The sequence below is a fragment of the Pongo abelii genome, chromosome 14 (genome assembly GCF_028885655.2).
Source record: "Pongo abelii isolate AG06213 chromosome 14, NHGRI_mPonAbe1-v2.0_pri, whole genome shotgun sequence".
NCBI lineage: Eukaryota > Metazoa > Chordata > Mammalia > Primates > Hominidae > Pongo > Pongo abelii.
The window spans coordinates 49,701,640-49,718,128 of NC_071999.2; positions in this window are offsets into that span (position 1 = coordinate 49,701,640).

Consider the following 16,489-nt stretch of genomic DNA (forward strand, 5'->3'; position numbering starts at 1 on the left):
TAGATTTACAGCTTCTGTTTCATTACTTTAAAGATATTGTCTCATTGTCTTCTGGGTTATGTAGTTGCTGTCAAGAAATCTGCTGCCATTGGTTTTGGCTGTTGTTCTTATGTAAATAAGATGTCCCCTTTTCACTGGCTGCTTTAAAAAAATTTTTTGACACTGGTTTTCAACAACTGGGCTATGGTGTGCCTTGGCATGATTTTCTTAATGTTTATTCTGCTTGGCGTTTATTGAGCCCCTTGAATCTTCAATTTATAGTTTTCTTCAAAATTGGAACACTTTCATTTATTATTTTTTCAAATATTTTATCTCCCCCCCTCACATCATTTTCTTGGCACTTTAATTATACACATGTAGTTCACCTAGGTTATATATGTAAAGTCCACAAGTCACTAATGCTCAATTTTTTTTAGTCTTTTTTCTGTGCTTCATTATTTAGATAGTTTCTATTGCTCTGTCTTCAACTTCACTTACCTTTTCTTCTACAATATCTGATTAACTATTAATCCCATGCAGTATTTTTCAATTAAGATACTGCATTTTTCATCTTTATGTGTTTTATCTGAGTCTTTTAAAAGTATCATCAATTTGGCTGGGCATGGTGGCTCACACCTGTAATCCCAGCACTTTGGGAGGCCAAGGCAGGTGGATCACCTGAGGTCGGGAGTTCAAAACCAGCCTGACCAACATGGAGAAACCCTGTCTCTACTAAAAATACAAAATTAGCTGGACCTGGGGTGGCACATGCCTGTAATCCCAGCTACTCAGGAGGCTGAGGCAGAAGAGTCGCTTGAACCTGGGAGGCAGAGGTTGCGGTGAGCCAAGATCATGCCATTGCACTCCAGCCTGGGCAACAAGAGCAAAACTCCATCTCAAAAAAAAAAAAAAGTATCATTAATTTATCTTTTCACAATGTTCATGTTTTTATCTACTTTCTTATAGATAGGAGTGTGTTTAAAATAGATATTTTCACGTTCTTGTCTGCTAATTCATTATTTCCTTAGTTTCTGGGACTGTTTCTATTGATTACTTTTTCTTTTGGTTACAAGCAATGTATTCCCGTTTTTTTGTATGCCTGGAAATTTTTGACAGGATACCTGGCATTGTGATTCTACATTGTTGGTTGCTAGATTTTGTTATTTCCTTTTAAATAGTGTTGAGCTTTATGCTGGTACAAAATTAAGTTACTTGGAATCTACTGGATCCTTTCCTTTTTAAGCCTTTTAATGGTGAGTTCAGAGCAGCTTTTAGTCTAGGGCTTATTTAGTCCCACTAGTAAGGTGGGACTACATAAGAAGAGTCCCCCTCTGAGGACTCTAGGAGGTCTTTCTACTCTGACTGGTGGGAACACAAACTATTCCTAGCCCTGTGTAAGCCCCAGGAATTGTTCAGCTTGCTGCTTTTGGTTGATGGTTTCCCCTCAGATAGCTTCCTCTTGTGTATACATGGATCAGTCATCAGCCAAAGCTTCAAAGTGGCTCCTCTATAGATCTCTGGAGTGCTCTCTTTTTCTCCCTGTCTTTCCCTGCGTCTTCCTCCTTTCCAGTGCATAGACCCATACGTTCTAGTGACTTTGATCTCCCTTGGCCTGGATCTGTTGCTCCTCATCTCAATGAGACTGCTGTGCTATTTCTTCCTCCCTATGCTGCAATCTGGAAATTGCCTCCAGGTAGCAAGCTGGGGCAATCATAGGGTTCACCTCTTTATTTTCCCTTCCTCTTGGATCATATTTCTGTGCTGCCTGTTGTCTAACATCTGAAAACTACTGTTTCATATATTTTGTCTAGTTCTTTAGCATTTTAAGACAGGAGGGTAAATCCATCCCCCATTACTCTATCATGGCCAGAAGCAGAAGTCTTCCGATCCCCTATAATGAATGTTTGTGGCTGGAAAAATGTTTGTTTATTTTCTATAACTTTCCCTAGTGATTCTACAGTTCCTTACCAAGTTTGATGGTAAAATAAAAATTAATCATGCTAGAAGCCAGGCATGGTGGCTCACACCTGTAATCCCAGCACTTTGGGAGGCCGAGGTGGGCAGATCACCTGAGGTCGGGAGTTCAAGACCAGCCTGGCCAACATGGAGAAACCCATCTCTACTAAAAATACAAAACTAGCCAGGTGTGGTGGTACATGCCTGTATTCCCAGCTAATTGGGAGGCTGAGGCAGGAGAATGGCTTGAACCCAAGGGTGGAGGTTGAGGTGAGCTGAGATTGCACCATTGCACTCTAGCCTGGGCAACAAGAGCGAGACTCCATCTCAAAAAAAAAAAAATTAATCATGCTGGAACTTCACTTTGGTCACATTAGCAGCAGGCTTCTTTTCCCATTTTGTTTCCTGGCACCTGCTGGATCTCTAAAGCAAGAGAGAGTCAAACCCTTGGTTTCCCAAGTTTGGGTCTACCTGATTCATTCACATATACTTTATGTGATGATCAATGTTTTCATGTTTAGATTCCCATAACTCGTGATTATCTGATACTGACTGTAGTCGTTGAAAATGATATATAAAAAAGAGCCCTAATCAAAGTCGTAAGAAGGCAGGCATTCTCTTGAGTGCTCACCTTTTTTGTTTCTCCTTCACATACTGGAGCCCTCTCCTTGACTTCAGGCCTTCAGTAACATTCAGGCAGTTCCCCGACTCTCCAAAATCCCTTCTGGAAGCTTCGCACATAGACACATCCTATTTCAAAATTATGCTTTTTTTCTTTTTACAAAATAGTCAAACTCCAATGACCTGAAAGGCTTAACCCATTCACCATAAGAAGCTTGAAGGTAGGAACTAAATCTTTTTGGTGTTTCATCAGATTCTAGAATGTCGTCTGTCACTGGACTTCATAATTGTTCACTTTATGAGTATACCTTGAGTGATTGAGGGCAGGAAATTTGGAGCTACTGTCACAGTGCTTTCTACCACCTCCTCTGGCTTCTAGGGGGTCCGAGATAAAATAAGAAGGAACCCTGTTTTCTCATAGTTGCATTTTTCTAGTGGAGGCTCTACCCTTATTTGGTCTTTAAAAGAGAAGAAAAGACTAACCCTTGGGAAGGTTGATTTTGGCTTCTGCCCAGTAACCCAAATCCATGAACACTCTCCCACCTTCTGAAGTTGTATCTCTAATTTTTTCATAGACATTTTAATAGGGTTTTTACTTCCCTACCATTAGTTTATATTTAATATCAAGCTAATGAACTACATTTGTAGGATCTTTATCCCAAGTCTGTATTCCTCAATTTTTTACAGACTTTATGCTTTTGGATAATCATTTCAAGTTTCATCATTTTTCAATACATCCCACAAGCAATTTGTGACTTGGCTCTATCAGCTTGAAGTAATTAGAAATTCACTTGCACTATTGAGGACTTGCATCTGTAAAAGGAAGAAATATTTTCTGTAAAAATGAATTTGCAAAATGAAGGCACTTTGGCTTGGTGAGTCCAGACCTCACACAGGTTGAGACAGTCACAACTTGAGACCGTGAGATAGGTGAGAAGGCCCTTGAACCAGAACACTAGAATCAAATGAGTCTTTTCTCTCATGTTGCCCTGTGGCAGACAGAATGTGGGGTTGATGACCAGTCCAAGCTAAGGAAAACTCAGGTGGATGGGCATGAGCAGGCTTGTTTTCAGATTTGAATAGCATTTCAATACCTTCAAAACCATTTTCACTTGTTCATCACCCTGCTTTTCACCACCAATGAAATGTGGCTATTCCATTCACCTCTGGACACTTTAGGTTCCTCTTTGTTTTCCTCCTTGTACCCCTCTCTCTCTGTTTTTTTGTTTTTTTGTTTTGTTTTGTTTTTTCAGTCGGAGTCTTGCTTTGTCGCCCAGGCTGGAGTGCAGTGGCACGATCTTGGCTGACTGTAAGCTCTGCCTCCCGGGTTCACGCCATTCTCCTGCCTCAACCTCCCGAGTAGCTGGGACTACAGGCACCTGCCACCGTGCCCGGCTAATTTTTTGTATTTTTAGTGAGTCGGGGTTTCACCGTGTTAGCTAGGATGGTCTCAATCTCCTGACCTCGTGATCCGCCCTCCTCGGCCTCCCAAAGTGCTGGGATTATAGGCGTGAGCCATCGGGCCCGGCTTTTTTTTTGTTTTTTGTTTTTTGTTTTTTTTTTAAAGACAGAGTCTTCCTCTGTCGCCCAGGCTGGATTGCAGTGGCAGGATCTCGGCTCACTGCAACTTCTGCCTCCCAGGTTCAAGCAATTTTCCTGCCTCAGCCTCCCAAGCAGCTGGGATTACAGGTGCACACCATTGCACCAGGCTAATTTTTGTATTTTTAGTAGAGATGAGGTTTTGCTGTGTTGGCCAAGCTGGTCCTGAACTCCTGAACTCAAGTGATCCTCCCACCTCGACCTCCCACAGTGTTGGGATTACAGGTGTGAGCCACCTCGTCCAGCCAAAAGCTAAGTTTACATATTTTACAAGTAATAGTAAGAATAGCCAGGTGTGGTGGCTCACGCCTGTAATCCCAGCACTTTGGGAGGCCGAGGAGAGTAGATCACAAGGTCAGGAGTTCAAGACCAGCCTGGTCAACATGGTGAAACCCCATTTCTACTAAAGATACAAAAAATTAGCTGGGTGTGGTGGTACATGCCTGTAATCCCAGCTACTCGAGAGGCTGAAGCAGGAGAATCCCTGGAACCTGGGAGGTGGAGGTTACAGCGAGCTGAGATTGTGCCATTGCACTCCAGCCTGGGCAACAAGGTGAGACTCCGTTTCAAAGAAAAAAAAAGAATAAACATGGACATCTCTACCAGATTGTCAGTAGATGGTTTTTGTCTGCTCACAATCTCCTTAGGGAATAACAAACACTTCTCCTTTTCCTACACCATATGGTTCAGGCATGATTCAACACGTGCTTTGACTTAAAAACTGGACACACAGTTTAGGTTGGGCAATCAAGAGAGATGTTTCAAGGATGGGCAGAGCTCTCCTCAGGATTTTTCTGGAATGATTAAAAAACAGCCTCCCTCTATGTTTTGTTTGCCAGCTGTAAAGATAATGTAACACTGGAATCTTGGTGGCCTTATTTGCTACTGAGTTAGAAGGGAAAGAATGAAGGCAACACAGGAAATGTGGAAACACAATGAAACCGCCATTGCAAAATTATAACTGAGAAAATTATTACAGTGAAAGAGATCTGACCTAACCAACCCCATCTTGCTTCTGACCTCTAAGCTGTACTTCTTCATTCCTGGGCATAGGCCGACCTAACTTTGGGAGGAACTTAGTTTATAGTTTAACCTTGAAACAGAAATGATAACAGCCCTTTCCTGAAATAAACCCCCCTCCTGTATGGGGACAAGACTACCCTTGTAGGACTAACAAATTAGCTACAAGATTAGAAATTACGGTTTGGGAGTCATGGAGCTGGAGGCTACAAAATTCTGACCCTCCCCAAATTGCTCCTGGGGATAACGTCACCATTGTAAAGCCCTGCACTCACTGCACCAGCTGGCACCACCCAGATTGATAAACTGGCTCATCTAGTCTTGTGGCCCCCACCCGGGAACTGACTCAGTGCAAGAAGGCAGCTTTTACTCCCTATGGTTTCGTCTCTGACCCGCCCAATCAGCACTCCCAACTCACTGGCCCCCTACCCACCAAATTACCCTTAAAAACTCTGATCCCCTAATGCTCTGGGAGACTGATGTGAGTAATAAGCAAAACTTCCATGTCCTGTATAGCCAGCTCTGCATGAATTAAAAACTCTTTCTCTGTTGCAGTTCTCATGTCTTGATAAATCAGTTGTCTAGGCAGCGGGCAAGGAGGACCCATTGGATGGTTACAAATTTAAGGTAAACTATTATGTAGGAAAATACTGTGTTTTTGATATGTTCTCACACCACGACAACCATCTGAAACCGCCTTTGCAAAATTATGACTGAGACAGTGAAAGAGATCTAACTTAACTGACTCCATCTTTCTTCTAACCTCCAAGCTGCCCTTGTTCATTCCTGGGTGTAGGCTGAATTAACTTTGGGAGAATCTTAGTTTACAATTTAAACAAAGATGGTAACAGACCTTTCCCAAAGCAGACCTCCTTCTTGCCTGGGGACTAGATTGCCTTTGTAGGACTATCATTAGCCATAGGATTAGAAATTATGGTTTAGGAGTCATGCAGCTGGAGGCCACAAGATTCTGACCCTCCCTAAACTGCTCCTAAGATCAGTGCTTGAGATATTTTGCAGACCCTGCACTTGATGGATCAGCTGGCCCCACCCAGATCAATAAACTGGCTCATCTGATCTTGTGGCTCCCACTCAGGAACTGACTCAGTGCAAGAAGACAGCTTCGACTCCCTGTGATTTTATCTCTGACCAGTTGGCACTCCTGGCCCACTGGCTTCCCCCACCCACCAAGTTATCCTTAAAAACTCTGCTCCCCCAGTGCTCAGGGACACTGATTTAAGTAATAATAAAACCCTGGTCTCCCGCACAGCCGGCTCTGCATAAATTACTCTTTCTCTATTGCAACTCCCCTATACTGATCTGGGCAGTGGGATAGGTGAACCCCTTGGGCCGTTACACATCAACACAGAAAAGGACTTCTGTGACTAAATATTGGGTTCTTTTCCCCACACACCAAGTAGCAGACACCAGCTAGGTGTTCTCCAACTGAATTCCAACACTATCAACCTGGAGATAATATCACATCCCACAAATTGGGGGCCTAGTCCCCAAGACTGCTCCCCATACCCCCAGGCACCAGTTGCAAGTCTGGGCCTCAGGAACTCCTGACAACTGGCTTCAAATTGAGGTTCCCACGACTCCCTCTTTGCCTTCTAATAATTTGCTGGACTGGCTCACAGAACTCAGGGAAACACTTACTTTTGGTTACTGGGTTTTTTTTTTTTTTTTTGGTTTTTGGTTTTTGGTTTTTTTTGAGATGGAGTTTTGCTCTTGTTGCCCAGGCTGGAGTGCAATGGCACGATCTCAGCTCACCTCAGCCTACGCCTCAGCCTCCTGAGTAGTTGGAATTACAGGCATGTACCACCATGCCCGGCTAATTTTGCATTTTTAGTAGAGACAGAGTTTCTCCATGTTTGTCAAGCTGGTCTCAAACTCCCAACCTCAGGTGATTCACCCGCCTCAGCCTCCCAAAGTGCTAGGATTACAGGTGTGAGCCACCGTGCCCGGCTGGTTACTGGTTTCTTATAAAGGATATTACAAAGGATACAGATAGGGTGAGGTATGCAGAAAGGGGCATGGAGATTCCATGCCCTCCCTGGGTGCACCACCCTCCAGGAACCTCACATGTTCAGCTATCCAGAAGCTCCCTGAACCCAGTCCTCTTGTTTGGTTGGTGTTTTGTTGTTTTGAGACAGGGTCTTGCTCTGTGGTCACCCAGGCTAGAGTGCAGAGGTGCAATCATGGCTTGCTGCATGCTTATCTCCTGGATTCAAGAGAGCCTCCCTTCTAACTCTCCAAAAGTGCTGGGATTATAGCCATGAACCACTGTGCCCAGCCCCTCTTGAGTTTTTGTGGAAGCTGAGTGATGTCAACATTCTTCCTGCAATGTTTTGTCTGGGAAGGGTCCTAAGCCCCACCATCAGAAAGGTGGGGAAAGATTAGTCTTGCTTTGGGGTAGGTGAAATGAGGACAGGAGAAAGTTGAGAGATTCTGTTTCCTGGGGCCTGCCCCGAGGCCTAACACATTCAAGATTATAACAAAAGACTGTAAAGGGGGCTATGGAAGCAATGAACCAGGAACTGTGGAGGAAAACCAATATATATATCATAACACCACAACTATTACAATAGCGTGATTTGGGCTCCTGGATCCAGCTCCCGAAATTCACCCTTAGATTTCCCAAGAGCCTATAATTACCCATTTTTGCTTAAATACGTTTGAATTGGGTTTCTATTGTCAGTGGATTTAGGTAGACCTTTAACATGAAACACCAAGCTGTGGGCGAGGTATGAGGAATCTGGTGAGGTGCATATCCGGACTATCGGAGACTTACAGTGGAGCACCGTCTCCCCAAACCTTGCTACTACCTCCATCTGAGAAGAGGCAGGCAATGAGAACAAGCCGAGCTGAGCCTCTGGTGGTGAGGACCAGGCTAAATCCAAGTCAGGAGCACTGTGGGCCGAGGCTGGACAGCCCTCACCTATGGACTCTTGTCACTTCCAGGTACTGACAAATGCACCTCAGTGGGGGTGAGGAAGTGGGCGGAGGCACTTCATGCTGACCCGAAAACAGACCCAAATCGCCCTTTCTGTGCCTGGGGGGCATGAACCTCCACGGCCCCAAACTGCAGTTGCAGAGGCAGAGTGGCAGGTCGACATTTCTGTTCTGTTCCTCAAATCCTTGGGGACTCGAGGTATCCTCAAGGTGTTTCTGTTCCTCAAGTTCTTGGGGAAGTTTCACTGTGTTCTTCCAGCTTATGGATTCTGCCCTGAGCAGTGGCAGGCAGGTGTGCAGGGGGTGGCTGGGAGGGGAGCCTCCCGCCAGCATCGAAGTGCTGATAGATTAGTCAGGAAAAGGCGTTGCTGCCTTCGTCTCCCCTTGTGGGCTTTGGCCTCTTTCTCCCAATTGTCCTTTGGCAGAGGTGCGGAACGCTGATGAGATACCCCTTGGACTCCTTCCAGAAGAGTCTCCCATTGAGGCAATTAGGTGAGAACTGGAAGACAATTTAGCGAGCATGCAGCCATGCCAAGGGGTCTCCCGGGTCAAGAGGCAAGTCTCAGTTCTGCTACTGATGTGCTTCTGAGGGGGTGGCCTCAATGAAACTAAAACAAGAAATCACCCTTCCTTTTGTAAAACACTCCAGGATGTCTAAAAGAGTGCAGTGTTTTAGTGATGTGTCAACGCACAATGAGGAAAATGTACTTTGCAGCATCCACTCTAATTCCTGGTTCCTAAGACGGGTTTGGCAGGAACCACATCATGGACAAACAAATCATGGTAAAATATGTTTTTAAAGTAAAACAGGCTGGGAGCGGTGGCCCACGCCTGTAATTCCAGCACTTTGGGAGGCTGAGGTAGGTGCATCATCCAAGGTCAGGAGTTCGAGACCAGCCTGACCAACACGGTGAAACCCCATCTCTACTAAAAATACAAATTAGTCGGGTGTGGTGGCGCATGCCTGTAATCCCAGCTACTCGGAAGGCTGAGACAGGAGAATCACTTGAACCTGGGAGGCAGAGGTTGCAGTGAGCCAAGATTGCACCATTGCACTCCAGCCTGGGCAACAGAGCGAAACTCCGTCTCAAAAAAAAAAAAATAGTAAAACAAAAAAAATTAATATTATGAGAGAACAATGACAGTGAGCTTTTTTGTGGGTGACCACTATGTGGCTGGTGCTTTCATTGATGACTCCTCCTTTCTGCAAAGTAGATATTATTCCCATTTTACCAATGTGGAAAATGAGACTCCAAGCAGAAGGCAAATGAACTTGCATCTCTCGGCATGTGGTGACTCTCCCTTCCTATGGGAGCTTGCCCTTCTGCCTCTATCTTCTAACTGTCCTTAAAACTCTGAGTAAGGAGCCTCTTCCTCTCCATATTGGATTGTGGTAGCTGGCACTGTTTCTCCAATACGAAACCAACAGCAACTACCAGAGAGTCACATTCATGCTAAGGTGATCAGCTGGCTAATTGCCACTTCTCTTTTGTTGCCCAGGGATCTTGAATGTTTAATCACATGGTTTTTTGTTTTTTTAAATTGTGGATATATATATATACACACATATATATATAAATTTACCCTTGTAGCCATTTTTTTCGTTCTCCTTTTTTCATTAAAAAATTTTTTTCTATATTATTTTAGCTTACAGCTCAGCAGCAGTCAAACCGTTCAACCATTTATTAAGCTAGAGTACAGTGGTGTAATCATATCTTACTGCAGCCTCAAACTTCTGGCTGAAGCAATCTTCCTGTCTTAGCCTCCCAGATAGCTGGGACTACAGGTGTGCACCACCACACCTGGCTTATTTTTAAATTTTTAAATTTTTTTGTAGAGATGGAGGTCTCACTATGTTGCCCAGGCTGGTTTCAAACTCCTGAGCTTAACAATCCTCCCACCTTCATCTCCCAAAATGCTGGGATTACAGACAGGAGCCACCGTGCCTGGCCCCAGACCATTTAAAAATGTACAGTTCAGTGGCATTAGTACATTCACATTGTTGTGCAACCATCATGACTGTTGGTCTCCCCAAATTTCTCATCTTCCCAGAAACTCTCTGCCCATTAAACACTAACACTCCGTTCCATCTTCCTCCAGCCCCTGGCAACTACCATTCTACTTTCTTTGTTTATGAATTTGACTACTCCAGACACTTCATATATTATCTGTATGTTAATGGAATCGCACAATATTTGTCTTTTTGTGACTGGTTTATTTCACTTAGCATAATGTCTTCAAAGTTCATCCATGTTGTGGCATGTGTCAGAATTTCCTTTCTTTTTAAGGCAGAATAATATTCCACTGTGTGTGATGTCACATTTTATCTAGTTAGGTATCTGTGGGACCAATCTACTTTTGAACTCTAAGGGACAGAAAAGCCTTCCTTATTTTGAACTCAATTTTGTTTTCTTCTAACTTGTGTTCACGGGTCCTGGTTTTGCCCTTCAAAAGTTACACAAAGCAAATTGAATCCCTTCCCCCATGTCAGTGCTCCACTTATTTTAGGACAATTTCCAGGTTGTCTCTAAGACTTTCCCTTTCTGGGCTATGAAATGAGGCCTGAGGACACGTGCCGAGTGCCTTGCTTGAGACGGGAGATACCTTTCATCCATTCATTCTTCATCTCATGCTGACTGAAGCCTTAATGCCACTCACTCCACACAATGGCGCCTGCCTGGAGAACTGGGTGAGAGGGTCATTCATCTTCGTAGTCTCACCCCATAGCAGGGGGGACTGGCAGAGCCTCCTAGATGCCACTCCTCCCGGGCAAAGCTTCAGCCCGCACCCCTGGACTGGGGCTAATAACATCAGCAACTGGCCACATGACATGTTGCTGAGAGATTTCCCAAACACACATTCCTGTCTTAGCAAATTAACTCCAAGAACACAGTGAGGAAGAAGACAAGTTAAAGGAGAGATGTCTAAATGAGAAACTAAACTCAGTCCTCCTGAGACGGCCAGTGCCAACGGCTTGCTCTGGGTGGAAAGGTGAGATTTCATCACTGCTTCCCCCCAGGGCTGGCAGGGGCAGATCAAGTTGCCTCTCACTCCCGCCCCACCCTGAGGAATGGACTCATGGACACTGCAGGCCTTTCTCTCCTCTGATATCTTTGAGTCAAGGCGCCGTGTTGACCAAGTGGGTCAGATAAAGGACTGCAAAGCCATTGTCCGAATTGCCCAGGGAGGATGTGGCCAACATTCCTAGGTGTGTTTGGAAATATGGCTGAGAGAGTAGGTGCCAAGTGAGAGATGCTGGCAAAGTAAGCCTACATTTGGAGACCAGTGTTTCCCTCCTGCCACAGGGGACTTCGGAATAAATCCCTTCCAACCCACTAGCACACACGCTGCCACACACAACTGTAGAGGGTGAATCCTGCACTCCCAACTCTCTCCCGGTGGCTTCTACAACAGGATGTTGTTTATTACAATAGAATTAATCTGCTTTTCCAGAATTTAGTAATCCATCAATTGACAAACTTCCCTGATACATACTTTTAAGATTCTAGAAAAATTCAACTCATTATTATACATTATTCACTTCCCAAATCAGTGAAAACTGCATGTGATATGTTATAACCATAAAATTATTACATCAAGCACTTATAGACAGAAGTTAAGTCACAAAATAGGTGGAAAGAAGAAAACAATTATATTAGAAGACTTAACCTAAGGAAGTATGAAATTTAGCTCTGAGCTTCTGCAATAAAATAGAAAAGAGGCGGGCGGATCACTTGAGGTCAGGAGTTCGAGACCAGCCTGGGCAACGTGGTGAAACTCTGTTTCTACTAAAAACACAAAAATTAGCAGGACGTACTGTTGCATGCTTGTAATCCCAGCTAGTCGGGAGGCTGAGACGTGAGAATCCCTTCAACCCAGGAGGCAGAGATTGCAGTGAGCAGAGATCTCGCCACTGCACTCCAGCCTGGGCAACAGAGTGAGACTCTGTCTCAAAATAATAATAAATAAATAAATAAAATATAAAAGGGAATAAAAGCTACATATGTGCCATTATTTAATGCAAGACAGCATACAAATTCATCTGGAGAAGTTGCCTTGATACATTTCAAGTAAGGATTGTTTATAACAATAGAATTTAGAGGGCCAGGCGCAGTGGCTCACGCCTGTAATCCCAACACTTTGGGAGGCCGAGGTGGGCGGATCAGAGGTCAAGAGATTGAGACCAACCTGGCCAATATGATGAAAGCCTGCCTTTAGTAAAAATACAAAAATTAGCTGGGTGTGGTGGCATGTGCCTTTAGTCCCAGCTACTCGGGAGGCTGAGGCAGGAGAATTGCTTGAACCCGGAAGGGGGAGGTTGCAGTGAGCCAAGATCGTGCCACTGCACTCCAGTCTGGTGACAGAGCGAGATTCTGTCTCAAAAAAAAAAAAAAAAAAAAAGAATTTAAATTTAAATATAACTTTTTAGGGATTAATCTACTATGTATAGGAGACCTATCTGTGTATGCATAAAGGTACACATCTATTGTCTATAATCTCTTTTTATATATATATTTCAGAGATTTAAAACAAAACAAAACCACTAGGAACCTTTGCAAGACCTCATCTGTTTCAGGTTATGGGAATGGCTGCCTATAACAGGAAAGAATCTGGCAGGAGGTTGGGGTATGGTAATCTCATATCCCCCAGGGCATCTGCACACTCACTGTCTTGCTAGGTAGCTGAGCTGATGCTACACAAGCCTGGCTGTTTCATAGTCTAGGGACCTTGTCTGCTAGGGGGGTGAATGGGGACTCAGTCTTGCTGCTCCAAGGCCAGGATCCAGGTGCTTGAGGAAAGCTCTTTGGCACCCAGATGTCCTGCCCCAGAGTGTTGCTGTCTAAACTTACCTGTGGGCCAAGCCTGGCATATGATTGGGTGCCTGCTCAGCTCCCATTTGGCACTCCAGCTCCCTGCTGGCCCTGGAACCCTGCCCCAAACCACAGCTGCCTGGCTTGGGGCCTGGCAATCTGCCTCCTCCTTGCTGGAATAACCTCTCTCTCTCTCTCTCTCTCTCTCTCTGGAGGGCAGGAACTGGTCACCATACCCTTCCCTCGGCTGCTGAGAGGGGTCCTGCATCCACCCTGATGGCCTAGACAGGCCCCAGCCCCATGAAGCCACCTGCCTGTGGTGAATGTTCCTCTGTTCAGAAATCCTAACTATCCCATGCCTCCTGGATGTTCCATCTCTCTGATTAAACCCCCTAGAAGGTTAGACCGAAGTACACCAAACCCCTGAGGAGTCATGATGTAGATTCCAGGCTGTCCTTAGAAGCAGCTCAGGCCAATCCTGGGTCCTCCCCTCTTCCCACTGACCCACTGTCTAAGAAGGTCATGAAAGCCGATGGATGTCTCACCTTCCCAGAAGATGGTCCATGTGGAGGGTGCAGCCAGGTTCCCTAATATCAGGAGCGTGTTGTTTGTACGATGATGACTATAGAGGGGCCTGCTCCTCTCTCCCACAAGTTGAATCAGGAGGGTTTTCAAAAGGGTCAAAAGTGAGCACATTTCATTGGAGTGAACAAGGTTTGCTGCCCCGCCTGGCCATGCTGCTGTAGAGTAATGGTATGTTGCACCATCACTCCCACCTTGGGAAGAAGGACAAGTAAAGGCTCCCTCTGGTCCTATCCTTTAAGGTGGGGAGTGCCTGAGAAACAGCTGAAATCTTTCCTGACTCTCAGGGGCATGCTGTAAGAGGAGAACACTTTGGGATCAGTTCTCAGATAAACCCAAAGTTGGGGGCAGGGAACGGTGGGGATGTAACACCCAATCATGTCCCACGGAAGCAGAGTGTCCTGGTGCCCCCAGCAATGGGCACTGCTGGCCAAAAGGAGTTGTGATCTTTGGGGGGTCATCAGGAAACCCTGCCTAGCCCAGCTTGTGGGGTATAAGATCCCTGAAACTGAGGGGTCCTAGGTAGTACCAACCACCAAGGTAACCACAGCTAGTGACTGCCATATGTAGCCCCATCTGCTTGAAAGAAAGAGATGTCTGTGACTGAGCAACATTAGGCTGTCTGAAGCAGTTCTGCAGTATCTGGCTTATAGTGGGCACTCAGTACACATCCATAGCTTCCACCCTCCGGAGACCCATGAAGCTGACATGAAGAGAGGAGTATGCCCCTCCTGGGGTTGGCAGATACCACGCCAGGGCAGCTCAGGGCTCCTCTGGGTGAAGTGGAAGTTTGCCCCCTCCCCCATACCTCCTGCTGAGGCCATGTCTCTGGGAGGGACTTTGAGAAGCCATCACCAGTTTTCTCTGGGTGCTTGACTCTACCTTCCAGTAAAATATTCCTATGGAAACTGAACAGACAGGAACTTTAGGGTTTGCCAGTTGGAGGCCGAAGCCAACTGTGAGAAAAAAGCCTCGTTGGGTCACTGCAGTTTTGCTCTTCAAAGCACTGAAACCGCTTTAGCCAGGGCCTCTCTTTTCTAACTTAAGTTGCAAGTGCCTGGATATTTATTTTCATTTTGTGATTAAAAAGTAGATAAAATGAATAAATAGTGAACCACATGCCTTAAGTGACCTTCAAATAGAGTAGTAACAAAAAACAATTATATAAAGATATACATCTCATTTTAAATGTGCCAGAAAGATAACCAAAATAGAAAGAAAATTCATTATTCAGGCCAAACAAGAAAAGGAGAGATTATGGACAACTTAGTTATTTTCTTAAAGGAAGAATGACAGATGCACTGAAGCCCCCACCTACAGTTTGTTTGGCTGGGGTGCTTTAAGATGGGAAATACAAAAACCAGACTCTCCTGGCCCCTTTTCTCTGGAGCTATAAAAACTCAAGCACTGACTCTGTGGATCAGCTGAGGTTTCTACTGAGAAGAGGCAGCCGTGTGGCAGGCATTGCTGGGCCGAGGGCTGTGGAGGACTGGAGGCCACTGCCTGTACCACGACTCAGAGGCCAGCTGCTGGGGAGCCACAAGGAGAGGGGCCCAGGCATGTGGACAATGGTCACAGGAGAAGCTTCTGGCAGGACAGGAGTAAAAGGAACAAGGTAGTTATTAAACAGCAAAAATAGTTTCAAAGCAATTATGCTAATTGTTTTAGTCTGTTTAGGCTACTATAACAAAGTACCTTAGATGGGGTGGCTTATAAACAACAGAAATTTACTGCTTACAATTCTGGAGACTGGGAAGTCCAAGATCAAGACATCAGCAGATTTGGTGTCTGATGAGGGCTTGCTTCCTGGTTCATGGTTCACAGACGGCACCTTCTTGTTGTGCCCTCACATGGTGGAAGGGAGAGGCTAGCTCTCTAGGGTACTAATCTCATGACCTAATCACCACCCAAAGCCCCCACCTCCTTATACCATCACCTTACGGGTTAGGATTTCAACATATAGAATTGGTCGGGAGAGAACATAAGCATTATGTCCATTGCACTAATGCTATCCAGATTAGAAAAGGTGACCACTAAAATAATAGTTTTTAAAAACCTATATTCATTTTTAAATCATTGTGACATGCACCTGGAGAACGATTCCCCAGGTTTAGTGTTTACTCATGCATGGAAATTGCGAAAGCAAGCAAAGACCCTTAGCAGTGCTGGTTTTGGGATTGCGGTCCGTGGGCCCCTTCCTTGCATACCCCAGCTGGCTGCAGAGTTCCAGATGCTTCCTACCCCCAGAACTACTCAGTCAGAATCTCTGAGAGTGGTGCTCAGGAATCTGTATTTTTAAGCTTGTAAGTATAGTTCTTTTGAAAACCATTAACCCGAAGAACAAAAGATCAAACTGTTAATATATATCTCACCCTTAATCTGGCAGCCAGGGCACTGGAAAGTGCATCGAATTTGGAATCAAAATGCTTGGGTTAAAATTATGCTACTTAGCCTTGAGCAATTCACTTAATTTTCTATGGCTCCAGTTTTTCTCATTTGCAACATGGAAATTATCCCCAGAGTTGTAAACATTAATTGGCAAAGAATGTGAAAGTGTTTGCACTGAAAACTCTAAAGGATCATATAAATGTTTATTATTATCATCATTATTAACAATTGGTATCAGAAGTTCCTACCCATAGTGTCAGCATCCTGGTCTAAGCCACCATCATCTCTTGCCGAGACTACTATAATGACCTCCCTAAAGTCATTTTCCCTCCCTTTCCCTTCTATTTCATACTCCTCTCTTTATACATCTCCCTTACTAAGCCCTTCAAACGCTTTTTGTTGCCCTTAGGGTATGGTCTAAAATCCTTAAGACTAGCTCTAATCGTTACCAAGACCTGATTGAATGAGAGAAGGTAGAATTGAAATGCAAAGGATTCAGAGTATCACTGGCTTCCTGGCAAAATATACCTAGGCTTTATTACAGCTTTTGGAAGCCCCAGATAGCCAAGACACAGCAC